The sequence below is a fragment of the Mirounga leonina genome, unplaced genomic scaffold, assembly GCF_011800145.1.
Source record: "Mirounga leonina isolate KUSES-001 unplaced genomic scaffold, KU_Mleo_1.0 Mir_127, whole genome shotgun sequence".
Taxonomy (NCBI): Eukaryota; Metazoa; Chordata; class Mammalia; order Carnivora; family Phocidae; genus Mirounga; species Mirounga leonina.
This window is the reverse complement of record NW_023270316.1, coordinates 52,845,995-52,862,786: the sequence shown is the minus strand read 5'-3', so window position 1 is coordinate 52,862,786 and position 16,792 is coordinate 52,845,995. Positions and strand designations below refer to the sequence as shown.

General features: G+C 43.8%; 1 long non-coding RNA gene across 1 annotated transcript in view; it reads left to right on the top strand.

The window, feature by feature from the left end:
- LOC118009390 overlaps positions 1 to 14,885 on the top strand; it is a 211,440-nt gene extending 196,555 nt beyond the window's left edge. The window contains exon 3 of the long non-coding RNA XR_004678910.1: positions 14,826 to 14,885. This is a non-coding gene — a long non-coding RNA (uncharacterized LOC118009390). The remainder of the gene's footprint in view (positions 1 to 14,825) is intronic.
- Positions 14,886 to 16,792: the final 1,907 nt, after the last annotated feature.

The window sequence follows — 16,792 nt, the reverse complement described above, 5'->3', positions numbered from 1 at the left end:
AAGAAGGATGAGAAACTAATGGAGCAGGGCCCCCACCAAGCACACGGACCTGCAGGGAGGAATGGAGGTGCCCAGCCCAGCCCCGCCTACACAGGGCCAACCCCAGCCAACCTGTGCTCATGGGAGCTATGATAATTAGTGAGTGCTGTTTTAAGCCACTGAGTTTTGGGGCAGTTTTTTATTTAGCAATAGCTAAATAATACATTAGATGATAAAACTAATTGCTTCAGGTCACAAAATTAGCAAGCCAGCCCCATTTCAAATTCAGATCTAGTCGACTCCAAAGCCTAGTCTTAAACCTTGAGAGTATATTGTTTTTCTAATACCATCATTTATGTAATCATTCTTCTGTTGGATAAATAAGTTATTTTCTGTGTTTTGCAGTTGTAAATAACGATTCTTTGGTAACCATTTTTTACATGTATGTTTATCTTCCCTTTGATTTCTCCAGGCTAGAATTTCTCTGTCAAGGATATGGACTTTGATGAGGAACTTGATGCATTTTGACTGTGTAATTTTTTATAATATTTTTTAAATGATTTTATTTATTTTTATTTTAGAGAAAGTGAGAGAGAGAAAGAGAGCAAGGGAGGAGCAGAGAGAGAGAGGGAGATAATCTCTAGCAGACTCTGCACTGAGCACAGAACCCAACGCGGGGCTCAATCCCAGGACACTGAGATCATGACCTGAGCTGAAACCAAGAGTTGGTCACTCAACTGACTGAGCCATCCAGGTGCCCCTTGACTATGTAATTTTTAAAACATTTGAATCAGCCAAGTAATTTTATTAATTAAAAAAAACTTAATAATCAAATCACAATATATATCTGTATGACATCATCATATTGTACACCTTAAGCTTGCATATGTTCTATGTCAATAATACTGCAACAAGATTAGAAAAAAATAAAATGAACCCCCAGTTCTATTAATTAGAATTTAAATAATATAGCTCATAGCCAGCATTATAATTTTAGATAAAATATACAATGCATAAGAAATTACTCTTAGGCAATATTTATAAAATTTAAACTGGAAGCTTACAGTTCTCTTAAAGATAACCATGCAGTTTCATGCAAGATGCAATATATCTGTGCTTCTAAACTATATTATGCATTATTTGCTGCACCTATAGTCAAATATAAGTTTCTTCTCCTTTTTTTAAAAAGATTTTATTTATTTATTCATGAGAGATAGAGAGGCAGAGGCAGAGGGAGAAGCGGGCTCCCCACTGTGCAGGGAGCCCGATGTGGGACTTGATCCCAGGACCCCGGTACCTGAGCCGAAGGCAGACGCTCAACCGACTGAGCCATCCAGGCACCCCTAAGTTTCTTCTTATAACTGGAAAAACGCAACCCACTTCTATGGAAATTTATTTAGAGGAACTATTTTTAACAATGAATCAGGACTAAAAATATTTTTTACAAATGGACCTGTCCAAACAAGGCACTCCCTGAAGGTGAAGTTAGCGCAGCTGGATGCCAGCACAGGAGTTAAAGCTGACTAGAGGCTGATGTTTTTCAGCGATCCTGTGTCTAATAAAACACACGTCAAACACAGTGGCACCTGAATAATGTTACTTTGCCACTGCAACCCTGGGTAAAAAATATAGATAGTTGTAAATGGCTCCCTAAAGCCAACGTGTGATCCCAGTGCTGAAGGCAGGATTTATTAGTGTTTATTTTCACTTAGCATAACGACTTCAACCCTAGAACATCAATGCCAAACCCTTCCTCCCAAAGGGTAGTGGTCAGCAAAAGGCAATGCAAAGACTATCCAGGTCTCCTTACAAAGGGGGGGATGAGGAGGCTGAATCAGAAGCTCGGAGGCTGGGAACCTAATCAACGTTCTTTTGACCCTGGGACTTGGCGTTCTGAAACTCGGGCTTGAATGTTGCTTTTAGAACAGGGCGGGGGCTGGGGCGCCTGGGTGGCTCAGTCGTTAAACGCCTGCCTTCAGCTCAGGTCATGATCCCAGGGTCCCATCGAGCCCCGCATCGGACTCCCCACTCTGCAGGAAGCCTGCTTCTCCCACTCCCCCTGCTTATATTCCCCCTCTCTCTGTCAAATAAATAAATAAAATCTTAAAAAAAAAAAAAAAAGAACAGGGCGGAGGCTGCACCAAGCCCACCCCAGCAGCCAAGCCGGCCTTGCTTTGCTGTAGAGCGCCAAGCTCCGCCGTGGCAGGGAGCAGGGTGCACGAGAGCAGCAAGGTCTCACTCACGGGCCCTGCATCCAGCCCACCTGCGCTTGGGGATCAAGGCTCTGCCCGCGCAGACTTCAGGTTCTTAGTAATTGTATCTTTTAATTGCATTGCTTTACAGGGGACGGTTGATGGATCAATGGAGCATGCGCTGGGGGCTCGGAGTGTCAGCGGACCCAGGGTCCCACCTGCCACTGCCTCGCCTCTCCTGTCCCTTCTGTGCCTCATCCTCTCCCGCTCCCCACGGGAGACTGCTGCAGCCCCCACCCTGAGGACCAGGTCGTGGAGGGGGTGGATTGGGAGGGAAGGGAAGCCCACTTCTGGCCCTTGGCCTCCACCCCGAGCGAGCACCTGGAGGGGGAAGAGGAGGTTAGCTTGCCCCATTGTCATTTTGTCCTTGGCCGCTGTGTGGGAGGTTCCTGTGGCTCTCGCATCCTCTTCTCACCGCGCTGTCACTAAATTTCCTAATTTGGTATCATCAGTGGTCAGAGGGGTCTGGTCTGAATATTGTCTTCCTCTGCGGGGTCACTGCCACCTCTCCCTGTCTGTCCCAGCAGTGATGCGCCTGTCTGTTCACTCACTCTCTATCCCTACAACCCCACAGCCCTGAAGATAAGTCATTCAGTTAAAGTCCTAGGATCTTCATTTTAGAATTTATCCTGGAGATTAAATGGCGTGTTCAGGGTCACAGAGGAGCGATGGCAGAGCCTAGACCTAAACTAGATCTCGTGAGTCATCCAAATTCCAAATCCAGCCCTCTTCCCACTCCAACATCTGCTGAGGCCCTTGATGTTGATAAATGATGTTGAAGCCTGGCTTCTGCCTGACCTCTCCTGTCTAAACATAGTGACAGCATTTTGCTCTCATTAACTTCTGCTGCTGGCATTTAGCCAGGATATGCACAGAAAACGGGAGAAGTGTGTATCTAGCCATTGTATTGTACATAATAGAGTGTTGAGTAGTTGGCCTCTGGCGTATAACTGCCTGGGTTTGAATTCAGGCTCTGCCACTTACTGGGTGCCCTTGGCCAAGTTGCTGAACCTCTCTGGCCTCAGTTTCCCCATCTATAAGGTGAGGGTAATGATAGTAGTCATTTTGCAGAAACGTTAGACTTGATGGCACTCAACAAATCTCTCAAAGGTGTTAATTATCATTATATAATAATAAATAATTATCATTATAATACAGTCTTCTGCTATTTCATAGCTTGGCGGGGATGGGTAAGTTCCCATACGTCCTTACCACATTTGAACATCGGTATTTCAGATGCTGAAATCTGACCTTGCCGCAATAACCTTCTGCTTGCTCTCCCCACACTCTTCCCCCTCACCCACCCTGTATCTCTACTTACTTAGCCTCTAAAGCGATACCGTGTAAGAAGTGTAGCCACCCTGGGACGGCATACTGTCAAGAAGCCTAGGCCGTTTTGAGAAGGTATTTGAAGATGCTCTAGCCAACCGCCAGCGTCCGTGGCCAGCCACAAGTGAAGGTATTTCTAAATGATTCCAGCCAAGAGGGTGCTTTATGCAACTACATTTGGGGTGGTTTGTTATGCAGCAGTAATAACCAGGACAGTGGTGCACATATTGAAGTTATCAAACACATCAAACACAGATTAAGCAGTGTAAAAAATAGATGGCGGGGGGGAGAAGTTCAGCAGAAAAGCTAGAACTTCTAAAAAAGAATCACATAAGAATTCTGGAACTAAAAAATAAATCACTGAAATGTGTGTGTTAAATGGGGTGAGCAGCAGGTAAGATGCTGTAGAAGCTAGGGTTAGTGAGCTAGGCAACAGAGCAGTAGGAGATACCCTGACTGACGTGTGGGGACCAAAAAGGGTGGAAAGTACAGAAGAGCATAGGGGGTGCATTTGGGACCAGTAAAAAGGTCTAATATGTCTGTAACTGGCATCTGAGAAAGGGAGGAGAGAAAGAATACGTTAAGAAGCGGATTCAGGGAAAAAACAAAAACAAAAGAACACTAACAATAGGCTGATCATCTGACTTCTGCTTTCAGGTTCAGTGTGGTGTGAAAACAGGGGCATTCTCTAGTGTTGAGCAGTGACACCCAGAGTTCAGAAACAACCAAGAACTAACAAGGAGGGGGAGTTTATGATGTGAGAAAAGAATCTGGCATCTGAGGTATCCAGAGGAGAAGACTGAGATAACTAAATTGTAGACTGAAACTACCGAGGGCTGGGCCTAATTCATCTTTTTAAAAATATCAGTGACACTTGGCACCTGAGAAGAGAGTCTTGCTAAAATATTTACTGAGTAAGAAGCATCTGTTCCACAGAGAAGAGAAGGTTGTTGCTTGTCTTGAGGCTGGCTAGTGAAGAGCTGCCTGGGGCAGCTGGATACCCTCCAGATGCTACATTTTGGGTCCTCTCATTACCTTTAGACTTCTTTTTTCAAGATTTTATTTATTTATTTATTTATTTATTTATTTATTTATTTATTTATTTGAGAGAGAGCATGAGCAGGGGAAGGAGCAGAGGGAGAGGGAGAGGGACAGAGAGAGTCCTAAAGCAGACTCCATAGTGAGTGCAGAGCCCTACAAGGGGCTCAATCTCATGACCCTGAGATCATGACCTGAGCCGAAACCAAGACTCAGACCCTTAACTGACTGAGCCACTCAGGTGCCCCTCAGGCATAGTGTGGAGAGGCCCAGGGTAGAGATTCCAGGAGAAAAACTAGGAAAAAGAGGTTGATAAGTACCTCTTGCTCTCCCCACACTCTCCCCAACTTAATCTGTTGGCTCAGAGAAATGATGTAAGGCTTTGGGACGAGTGAACAACATGACCATAACTGTGTTTGATTGATTGATTGATTGATTGATTGACTTTAAATTGTCCTGCCCGGCACCATGGAGGAAGATTGGGCACAGCACAGAGGTGGAGATTGCGTAGGAAGATCAGACTAGGGCTTGACCACATCCACCTGCTGACCCGAAATTGACTGTTGTACCACTGAAACTTGTTTCTTAGCCATTTTAATGACCAGTTTTTGCAGTCATGGAGGCCAGTTATGCAGCTGATCCAAAGCGGCTGTTAAGTCATCTAGGAACGCAACATGGCTATCGATCTCATGTTATAAGTAGCCAAACAAGTTTGGAAGAACAAGTCCTGAATAGGGCTGATGTTAAAAGAACAGAAAGCTTTTATACTGGATCCTCAGTGTATTGGCTCGAGCAGAAAATTTAAGGAGGATTTTAGATTTCAGAAACGTGTGCATGTTAGAAATTCAGCCCCAAAGTGGTACTTACAAGCCAAGTAAGCAGAGTAGCAAAGGTTCAGGTGAAGGTCACAAAGCTGTGAGTGGATAGTGCCCAGTGGAGTTTGCTGCAGAGAAATCTTCCAGTTTGAGTTCTGCACACAAATGTGGCATAAAAATCCTTAACAATATGGCTTTCCATAAGCTAAGCATATAGCTCCCTCTGCTCTCGTCTGACTTCTGTCTAGAAGCTGGTTTGTGGGAATTGTAAAACTTACTCTCTGTGCCCCTGGGAGCCCCCCAAGGGCACCGGCGGAGCCTGGGCCAGTTATGCTTATTATTTCTTCCCTTAACATTGTTGTATTGGAATTTGATGCCTGGACCTGCTGTGACTGTTTTGCTAGCGAGAGGTCAACACACGAAGGAGGACAGATCAAAGGGAACCATAAGAAGCAGATTTGGAGTCCTGGTGTACTACACCTGAAGCCTGATTCACCGCTAGATTTCTTATTATGCAAGGAAACAAATTTCCTAATCTCCTGATTGTTCAAGCCACTTTGACTTCGGCTTGTTTGTTATTTAGAGCTACAAGCATCCGAAGCTACACCCACCAAATACACACAGGCATACACGCACACAAAATATCTCTTCCCTAACCAATGCTTGCTGTCTGAAATCCTTCTCCTTAGTGAGCCATTCTTTTCACTGGGGAATTTTCTCTTTACAATATCCACATATCTCTGGAAGATCCTCTTTAAATCCTTTCGTTTTTCTAAAAATTGGTTTAAATGTTGCTTACTTTTTATTGAGTCCTTACCAAATGCTAGACCCTTGGGGTTGTGAGGATTTGAGGTTAAAGGAAGGTGCTAACAGATGGGGGTGGTCTTTAAAGACTTGCTTACAATAAATGAAGGAAAATTATCTAGGCCACTGTCTTCTTGGACTCCCCTCACTTTCATGACTAGGCTCACCACAGGCTGATGGGCTCCACCAGCCAGAGAGAAGAAAGCAGAGAAGTGCCCAGTGGAGAGGGAGAGCGAGGTGGGTTTGGCCCTGAGACTCTAATTCATTGCTACTTGCCTGCAGGAAAGAGAAAATGATCCATCACCACCGTGATTAAGGTGTACTTCTTTTGCCTTTCCCCTTTCTCTTCCACTTTAGAAAAGGGAAAGGTTGGAAGAGATAAACTCAATCTCTAGAATGTGAAACCAGAGTTCAACAGGAGGAAAAAGTTTTGAAATGTCAAGTCCAAGTAGAATTAATTTAAAGACTAATGTGTCACCATTGAGAGCAGGGCATGCATTGAGCCCATGACCACTAAAATCTTGCCCAGAAATGCTTGTGGGTATGGGGGATGGCACCAGAAGGGGTATGCTTGAGCTGGAGGAGGAAAGCAGTTTCGGGGAAGATACTAGATGCCAATCAGGTCAAATTGTGTAATTGTTCTGTGTAACTTCAAGAACAAGGACCCTATCCAATCCATATTACAATTTATTCTTTCTGACATGTTCGCACATTTTTTTTACTTGAGGTCTCAAGAACACAAGACAGGTGAGGTACTATGATTATTTGAATTTTGTGAATAAAGAGGTCGAGAAAGGCTAAGTTATGAAACAATTGTTGAAGAGGCAAGTCTAGATCTTTATTCTCCCAACATCAAATTTTCTTATCTTTCCAGTCTGTCAAACTTCCCTGCCTTGGGATTCTATGTAAGAAGGTACTACACCTGAAAAAGCTCATCATGACAAGTGGCCTCTTTGGCTCCATTTCCCCTTCCATCCCTCACCCAATTCTATGTAGCTCCAGCAAGAAATGAGGGCAAAAATTCAAGGGGAATAAAATTAAGAGCTATATGACAAATACTGGGCTGTGGATGCTCACAACTGACAGAAGACACAGGTGAATTCATTAGTCACGTGTTCAATAAACTTGTATTGAGTTCTTCTTTTCCCCTGTCATCTGCTAGGCACTTTTGGGAATAGAAGAGAAGCACATCGAACACACTATCCCTATATTGAACAGCACACACTCCTCTTAGAAGGCAAGACCAAGACCTAGGAAGCAATCAAAAGGGGATAGGAGATAAGAGAAATTGGATCATAGGTTCTGTGGTTAAAATACAAAGAACAATAGGAGCTCCCAAGGAAAATATGCCTGGTGGATTAGGGAGAAGGTGGGGCTCACAAGGACTTGAAGATGGTGAGAATCTGGCCAGGTGAAAAATAGGGAGGATATTCAGGCAGAAAGAACTACATTGTCACATTGTCTGCAGCATCAGGAGTGCAGAAGAAAGTCTGGTGGTCTTACATTCAAATCCCAAACATACACGTGTAGACACACACACACACTCCAGATGTCACTTATTATTTATGAGTCCATAAAATGGGATAATAGCTGTCAGTACCTAGAATTGTAATGAGGGTTAAAGAGACGATGTGTGAGAACAGCCCTAGCATAATGCTCAGTATATAGGAAGTTCTCAATACCTTTGGCTAAACCTGAAAAGAAGCATGTCTTGCTACTGCCCAATCCACGATTTTTAACCATGAGTTGAATGCTGGCATTGATTTCCTAGAAGAGAAGAAACAAATCTAGATATTTCTTAACCATAAATCCAGGCAAAGAAAAATGCATGAAAATGCATTATTGACTATTGATAATCTTTGACAATTTGATGTAATACAGTCTATCATTATTTTTCGTGAAAAGACTAAAGACTACAGTGCTATGTTTTACAGAGCCATATTGTGTGGGCTGGAGGGGCAGAGACCTGGGAAAGTTGAAATGTAAGAAATAGAGATGGAGAGAATATATTTACTTCTCTGTATGCCAGGAAGGAACTCTTTTTGGCCCCAAGGGGCAGGTTCTTCTAACAAAAGGGAGATGATCAGCTATTTGGGGGGATTGTGATGAACTTGAAGAATCCTTTTCCTGAGTGTGATATGCAACTTTGGGCCAGATCAGAACTGTTCAGGATGGCCCAGAGGAGGCTTAATGCTGCCACCAGCAGCCCGTCCTCTGCCCATGCACATCAATCACTCTCCTCTCTTAAACAAAACTTGAACAGATATGTTTAAATATTCATTTAAAGTGGGATAAATTGGTCTACCCCCTGTGGTGTGGGACCTACAGTATAGTAGGTATAGAACGACTCATTCCTTCCAGGTGCACCAAGGACCCCACAGATCTAAGTCCCACATATAAACAAGATTATGTCATAAAGGACTTTTATTTATTTTTTTTAAAGATTTTATTTATTTGTCAGAGAAAGAGAGAGAGCACAAGCAGGGGGAACAGCAGGCTGAGGGAGAAGCAGGCTCCCCGCTGAGCAAGGAGCCTGATGCGGGACTTGATCCCAAGACCCAAAGGTAGACACTTAACTGATCAAGCCACCCAGGCGTCTCTCATATAGGACTTTTAAAAAATAATTTAAAGGCTATTAGGAGAAGGAAGGGATAAATGAAGGGGGGGAAATTGGAGGGAGAGATGAACCATGAGAGACTATGGACTCTGAGAAACAAACTGAGGGTTTTAGAGGGGAGGGGGGGTGGGGGAATGGGTTAGCCCAGTGATGGGTATTAAGGGGGGCACGTACTGCATGGAGCACTGGGTATTATATGAAAACAATGAATCGTGGATCACTACATCAAAAACTAATGATGTATTGTATGGTGACTAACATAACAAAATAAAATTTAAAAAATAAGTTAAAGGCTATAGACATAATATTAACAATACACAACAAATTCTGAAGGATTTGATTGTAAGGCACAAACAAGAACTATTTTCTAGCCATGTTTGCTTGTTTTCCTCCCTTTAGCCATGGTGTTGGGCCAGAAGCCTACCCCTCTTTTCAGTCCAGGAGATGATGTCGACATTATAACTCGCATAGTTGGATTTCTACGGGCCAATATCTGAGGCTTAAATAAGAATTCTTAGGGGTGCCTGGGTGGCTCAATTGGTTAAGTGTCTGACTCTTGATTTCAGCTCAGGTCATGATCTCAGAGTCCTGAAACCAAGCCCCACATCCCTGCTCAGCCAGGAGTCTGCCTGTTTCCCTCGCCCTCTGCCCCTCCCCCACCTCATCCTCTTTCTTAAATAAATAAATCTTAAAAAAAAGAATTTCTAGGTTTTGAAATAATAAAGTTTCTATTCTAAAGGAAAGCCTTTATCACCAAACCTTATATCACAAACAAAAATACTCAACTTTGAGTTCCTTTTGACATTTGAGAAAAAAAAGCAACAAAAAACCTTATTAAACAGCCCTGCCATAAGGATACCATCTTTGTCCAAGCAGCTTGCATGCTAAGGGAACATTTCAATTAACTTGTCTCTGTCTGTCAAGCTTACTCCCTTGTTGAGGGCAGAAAACAAGGTGAACAAGTTGTCAAGTCATCTTTAAAAAATTAACTCTGAACCTCTTGGGTTTAAGGTGTTCAGGAAAACATTCTTCTTTGAAACTGTCCTGCTTCTCATCTTGTCTTCTAAAAGCAGGGAGAGTGGTGAAAAGACAAGTCTTAGGAGGGAATGATGGATTTTAAAAAAATTTCCTGCAGGGTTATAGCCCCTAATTCTGAACGCAGTCTAAGTTCAAGGCTGTGAACAGTGAAAGGCAACACTCGGGGGAGAAGTCACTTCTTCCCATTCTAAAAAGCCAGCTTTTCCAGCTGATGCACTTTCCACAAACCTCCAGGGCTTCCTATTTCAAAAGGAAATATGCATATTTCATGCATAAAACAGACTTTGCATATGTGGCTCTAGATTCATTTAGCACCAAAAGGTGCAATATCGTTTCTCTTTTGCAAAGATTAGTTTTAATGCTGTTTATCACTGAATTCAATGGCAATATAACAATAGGGACATTTTAAAAAGAAGAAAAACATCTATGATTTGATTTCCCTACCACAGCAACATTCTCATACATGTGTATCCCCTCTGGGATCTGTCTCATGCATTCACATTTTAAGAAAGTTGCAGATCGAGGGAATTTGTATCATCCAGTAGTTCACTTGTTAGTTGTTTTCCCAGCCTCAGCCTCTTCCTGTTGGCTTCCCTGTCCCTCCATGGAAGCCATAACCCCAAAGAGAAGGGTATCAGGGTGACTGGCCCCATTAATAATTGGTATTTGGAAACCTACTATGTTGAATGGTGGCCTCAGAAAATGTCTACATCCTAAACCCCAGAACCTGTGGATATGACTTTATTTAGGAAACGGGTCAGTGCAGATATAATTAAAGATCTTGAGAAGAGATCTTTTTCTATTATCTATTATTATCCAGGAGGACCCTAAATCCAATGACAGGTGTCCTTATAAGAAACAGAAGCAAAGAAGACCCAGAGAGACGAGAAGGTCACAGGAAGACAGAGGCAGAGCCTGACATTAAGGAACCACGGGAACTTGTGGATCCATCAGAGGCTAGAAAAGGCAAGGAAGGATTCTTCCTTAGGGCTCCTGCTGGTGTCTAGATTTTAGATTTCTTTCTTTTTTTTTTTATAAGATTTTATTTACTTATTTGACAGAGAGAGAGAGTGCGCACACGTGCACAAGCAGGGGGAGCAGCCGAGGGAGAGGGAGAAGCAGACTCCCTACTGAGCTGGGAGCCCAATGAGGGACTCGACCTCAGGGCCCTGAGATCACCACCCGAGCTGAAGGCAGATGCCCAACCAACTGAGCCACCCAGGCGGCCCTAGATTTTAGATTTCTGATTCCAGAAATAAGTGAGAATAAGTTTCTGTTGTTTAGAGCCATCAAGTCTGTGGTACTTTGTTCAGCCCCTACAGGACACTAATGCAGTATATCAGCCTTTCATAGGGCCAGGGACAGGACTGCATGGCAGCTTCCAGACTCTTCCCCGCAAGGGGAGCCCATCTGCCTGTCAGACCCATTCTGCCCGAGGAACATGGGCACTTGGGGTTTCTTTCCATCCTAGGGCTCCCCGGGGTCTTGGCACTGCCTATCTCCCCTCCCAGGCAGCTGGGATCTGACCCTCTTCTGGGGGTCTTGCCTGTCCTCTTTCAGAGCTGGACCCCTGCTTGAGCCCCTGGCCACACACTAAAATCATATCCCTGAACTAACTTGGAGACTGAGCCCAAGGTGCATTCCTGTTTCACTCCCATGAGCCAGATACTCCTCACCCCTCATGCATCACTGACCGGTGCCTGAACTTGGATGGAATTTGCCTTTTGGATCATGGGACACTTGTGTTGGTGATTTTGTAGGAGAGAAGGGGGTGGAAGGTGCTACCTCTCTCCCTGGTGTGTAGCTGATGCTCTGTGGTTATCTCTTTTTTCTCCTGCTGTTATAGATAATGTCTGTCTGAACTTCGGGATTTAGGTAAACTGCTCTAGAGAACCCTCCCCTATTTCATGACTTATTTCCTCATTTAGGCATTTTTGGTAAGTCTTACTTATTATTTGTGTTTCCCCTAGAGTTATGTGTAAACTTGTCTTTTTTACCTATTAGGGTCTAGGATGTTTTCCTTCTAAATTTGAACATACTACTTTTTTTTGAAGATTCCAAGTTATGTTTTATTTTTTTTAGAGAGGGAGAGACAGAGAGAGAGGCAGAGAATCTCAAGCAGACTCCCCACCCAGCGCAAAGCCCAATGCGGGGCTCCATCTCACACCCCTGAGATCATGACCTGAGCAGAAATCAGGAGTCAGACGCTTAACCGACTGAGCCAGCCAGGCGCTCCGCAAGTTATTTACCTTTTTTTTGAACAAATCTTTTTCCCCCTTTTTAAAAAATATAGTTGACACACAATGTCACAATGTTACATTAGTTTCAGGTGTACAAGATAGTCTATAAAGTTCTGCTCTGCTCACAAGTGTAGCTACCATCTGTCCCCATACAGCACTATTACAGTATTATTGGCTATATTCCCTAAACTGTGCCTTTTGTTCTAGTAACTTACTCATTCCATAGCTGGAAGCCTGTGTCTCCTACCCGCCTTCATCCATTTTGCTTATCCCCCATCCCCCTCCCCTCTGGCAACCATCAGTTTGTTCTCTGTCTTTATAGGTCTGATTCTGCTTTTTTTTGAATAATATACTACTTTATACCTGACCTCTGTGTCCTCAGTGCAGACTTCCCTGCCCAGAGAAGGTTTGAAGACCCCACCTCGAAGTACCAGCACCTTCACCCTGAGATCATGGCTGAAGCCCCATACCTCCCTCTGCTCCTGCTTTGGCAGGCCGCTCCATTCTACATCTCACTGGCTCCCACTAGAAAGGCAATAAAAACAAATTCCTAAGGATGCTGGTCACTTTAGCAAAGATTTCAGGGTCCCTGATCTCTCACCCCCTGCCCTTCCTGCCATCACCCATGTGACTGCCCACAGCCCCCTAGCATGCAGGCAGAGCTCCTTGCTAAACACCAGCCCTACCAGCCTCCCTGAGCAAGGCTCCATGAAGCTGGGGTGCCTCCCTCTGAGCTCTGAAGCTTTGGGAATGTAACATTTTCTCCATCATGTTCCTTTTAACTCCTAATCCTTGAGCAAAGCCACATTTCCCACTGGAAGGAAGAAGCAAACGCAAATCCTGTCCTGGCCATCGGCAGAGCCAGGCTGCCCTGGTGCAGGTCAGGAGCAGAGAGGGAGAGACGTCACAGGGAGGGGAGGTGTAAGAGGGCTCATAGCAGCCTGTTCTAATCCCAGCATAGTCTCGTGAAAATCAATAGCCAACACAAACACTTGATACTTAAATCCAAATATGATTTCCTTCATATTTCAATGAAACAAACCCTCAGTGTGTTGGATACATTCAACAGTACCATTGCCCATGCTTCTATTATGGCATTAATTTATTCTAGTTTAGTTATGACTTGGTTTTCAGATATTATTTCATTCTTGAACTCTATGTCCCCCACTAACTGTACTGGGTTGAATAGTTTTGCCTAAAAATTCATGTCCACCCAGAACCTGTGAATGTGACCTTATATGGAAATAAAGTATTTGCAAATGTCATCAACGTAAAATGAGGTCATACTGTATTAGGGTAGGATCTAAATCCAATAACTGGTGTTTTTATGAAGAGAGGATGATTTGGAGACACACAGGCACATGGGGAAGAAGGTCCATATGACAGTAGAGGCAGAAATTGGAGGAATGCATCTACAAGTCAGGGAACAAGACTGCTGAACCCATCAGAATCCCAAGGAAGGGGGCACCTGGGTGGCTCAGTCAGTTAAGCGTCTGCCTTTGGTTCAGGTCATGATCTCAGGGTCCTGGGATTGAGCCCCACGTCGGGCTCCCTGCTCAGGGGGAAGCCTGCTTCTCCCTCTCCCTCTGCTGCTCCCCCTGCTTGTGCTCTCTTGCTTTGTCTCTCTCTCTCAAATAAATAAATGAAATCTTAAAAAAAAAAAAAGAATCCCAGGGAAGGAGTCTTCCCTAAAACCTTCAGGGAGAGCATGGCCTTACCAACACCTTGATTTCAGATATCCAGCCTCCAGAACTGTGAGAGAACAAACTTCTGTTGTTTAAAGCCACTCAGTTTGTGTAATTGTTACATATTGCTGCCCTAGAAAATTAATTTTAATATCTGTCCTAGTGTCTCTTATAATGCATAGCACAGCGCCTTGCTCAATATGGCCATGCGTGGCAGCTATGGAAAAAAAGATAAAATATGTGCTTGACTCTGGGGCTAAGGGTGTAGCAAATGGGATGGGAAGATAATAATAGTGGTCCCGATTTGTTGAACCCCTCCCATGTGCCAATCCTTACAACCTCTCAATGCACATAGGTTGACTCCTTCACAAGGCAGGAAACCGAAATCCAAATGGTGGCCACCTGCCTGAGGTTAGAGCTCAGACTCCAATCCTAGGTCTAGCTGACACCCACGTTTATAATCTGTCTTCTAAAAGATATGTACATTTCATGAGGAGCTTTCATTCCACCAACATAAGATTTTTTTTTTTAAGTGGAGCCCAATGTGGGGCTTGAACTCACAACCCTGAGGTCAAGACCTGAGCTGAGATCAAGAGTTGGCTGCTTAACCAACTGAGCCACCCAGGCGCCCCCCACCAACATAAGATTATTAAGATCAGACCTTTGAGAAAATGAAGCTTGTGCAGAATCCATACAGAAGGAAAAAAAATGGGTTTTACCCAAGACAGTGACATACCATGATTTTAGGACCCTCATAAGAGAGCTGAAAATAGGTGGTGCCTGGGTGGCTCAGTCGTTGAGCGTCTGCCTTCGGCTCAGGTCATGATCCCAGGGTCCTGGGATTGAGCCCCGCATCGGGCTCCCTGCTCTGCGGGGAGCCTGCTTCTCCCTCTCCCACTCCCCCTGCTTGTGTTCCCTCTCTCGCTGTGTCTCTCTCTGTCAAATAAATAAACAAAATGTTAAAAAAAGAGAGAGAGAGCTTAAAATATCTATTAGGGTTTTTTTTGTTTGTTTCTTTTGTTTTTTAGGAGAAATTACTGTCTCTGAAGCCAGTCCTGATCCCCAGGTTCTTAGTTCTGCATGCTACTAATGGAGTAAGTAACATCTAACTCATTCCTTTGCCAAAAGGAAGAGATACCTCCAAATTTTCAAAACAAAAGATTCTACAAGATTTCTCTATAAACATTGAAAGCCAGTAGCAATATAAATAATGTTATAACTGGTCCACATCTGATAATATCAAAGAGATTGTCACTACAAATAGCTGGAGTACTGGTCAAGATGTGGTAACAACAAACTTCTGAAAAGAAAATAATCAGTCAACAAAGGAGAGGGAAGGTGAGGGTAAATGATTAGGAAATAGAATTTTTCAATTATGAGAGTAGAAGAGTAGAGGTATCATAAAAGTATTACTAATCAAAAGGATAGATTTCTGTTTTATAGCTAAAATCTAACACTCACTGTGTACAAATTTTTTATTGTAAAAAGCGACACAAGCCTAAATCATAATAATGTGAATCAATAACTAATTAGCATTTATAAATGCAGCTTCTGGGAAACATATTTCAATTTCATAGCGAGGAAGCTAGAGAATCGATTAACAAAGCCAAAGTGAAGCCAGCACATGCTTGGCGTGCCCCGAGTGACTCCACGGGCTAAATGTGCAACTGCACACTGAGTCAGAGGTGTGTCCCCAAAATGTACAAGTGGAACCCCATGCCGCTGTCCCAAGCCAAATCAACAAGTAGACACAGAGAGACAGGATGAGACACGAGATGTTCAGGTTTCCCCTGGAGTCATTGGGGAAACAGGTCATCTTCCCTGGGAACTTTTCTAAGATGGCCTGATGGAAACAAATGAAACAAAAGAAAGCAGAAAGAGAGGGAGGAAAGCGACTCCACTGAACAGGAATTGCTGCAAATGTCGTGTTTTGGGAAGACGCAAGTGTGCATGAATCTGGTGTATTTGTAGAAGCTGACTCATGAAGACAGAGGACTTCAAATTTTGCATGCTTTCCTTCCTTCGGATTTGGCATGTGGTGGGAAGAAGATGGAAAGGGGATGTTTACAATGAGCAGACAATTCCATTTGCCAGAGCATCCAGTATGTGTTGGTTTCCTGACATGACCTTGTCAGGACATTCACTTAGTTGTTGCTGAGTGTTGACATGATCTGGTTCCATCTCAGTCAGATACAGCAGCCTCCTTCTTCCTCACAGGCCACTGGAGAAATCAAATGGTCCTCTGAGGCAAGGGCCAGGGATGAGGGGTAAAAAGGAAAGGGAAAAGAAAAACATTAAAACAAGAAGAGTGGAAGTGGGAAAAGGGGTGAGTGAGAAGAAAAAGCAGGAGTAAAAGTAGTGCGTGAATGGAAAAGTTGGGTATTGAATCCTGCATTTTAGATCCTTCTACTCAGATCCTGGAAAGCCTTGAGCATCACTAGAAAGGAAAAAGCCTTTCCCATACCTCCATACTCTTGGCACATCCACTTGTTATAGTTGACTCCTTCAAGGCACGGGCCAGTTCCCACTAACATTTCATTAAGTCATAGATTCATTCCAACAAAGCTCTAAAAATCCCTGACCTACCACGTTGTTAACATATGCAAATTCACATTACAGTCAGGCTGAATTTTCGAGCTTTTCTGTAGAGGTCGCCCTTAGCCTGGCAGACCATCCGCCATGTTAGTTCCCTAGTCTGGCTGGTGCCACCATGTGTAGACTCACAAGATCCTGCGTTCTTTTCATCCCCAGACTTTGGATTTTAGCTCATCTTTGAGAGATTGCAAGTTAGTTGTCTCTAAGTTAAAAAACAGTAATGGATATTCCACTCTATATCCACTATGGGAGCCTTTCAGCCCACCTCGTATTCAGTCCAGTTTAATTTCCAGAACATCTGTGATTCCCAAGGTTGGGTTCAATGGCCCGCTCTGATGCCACAACATGCTCTACATACCCTGGAGCTTACCTACCACGCTCTTAGGAGGCTCCTCCCCAC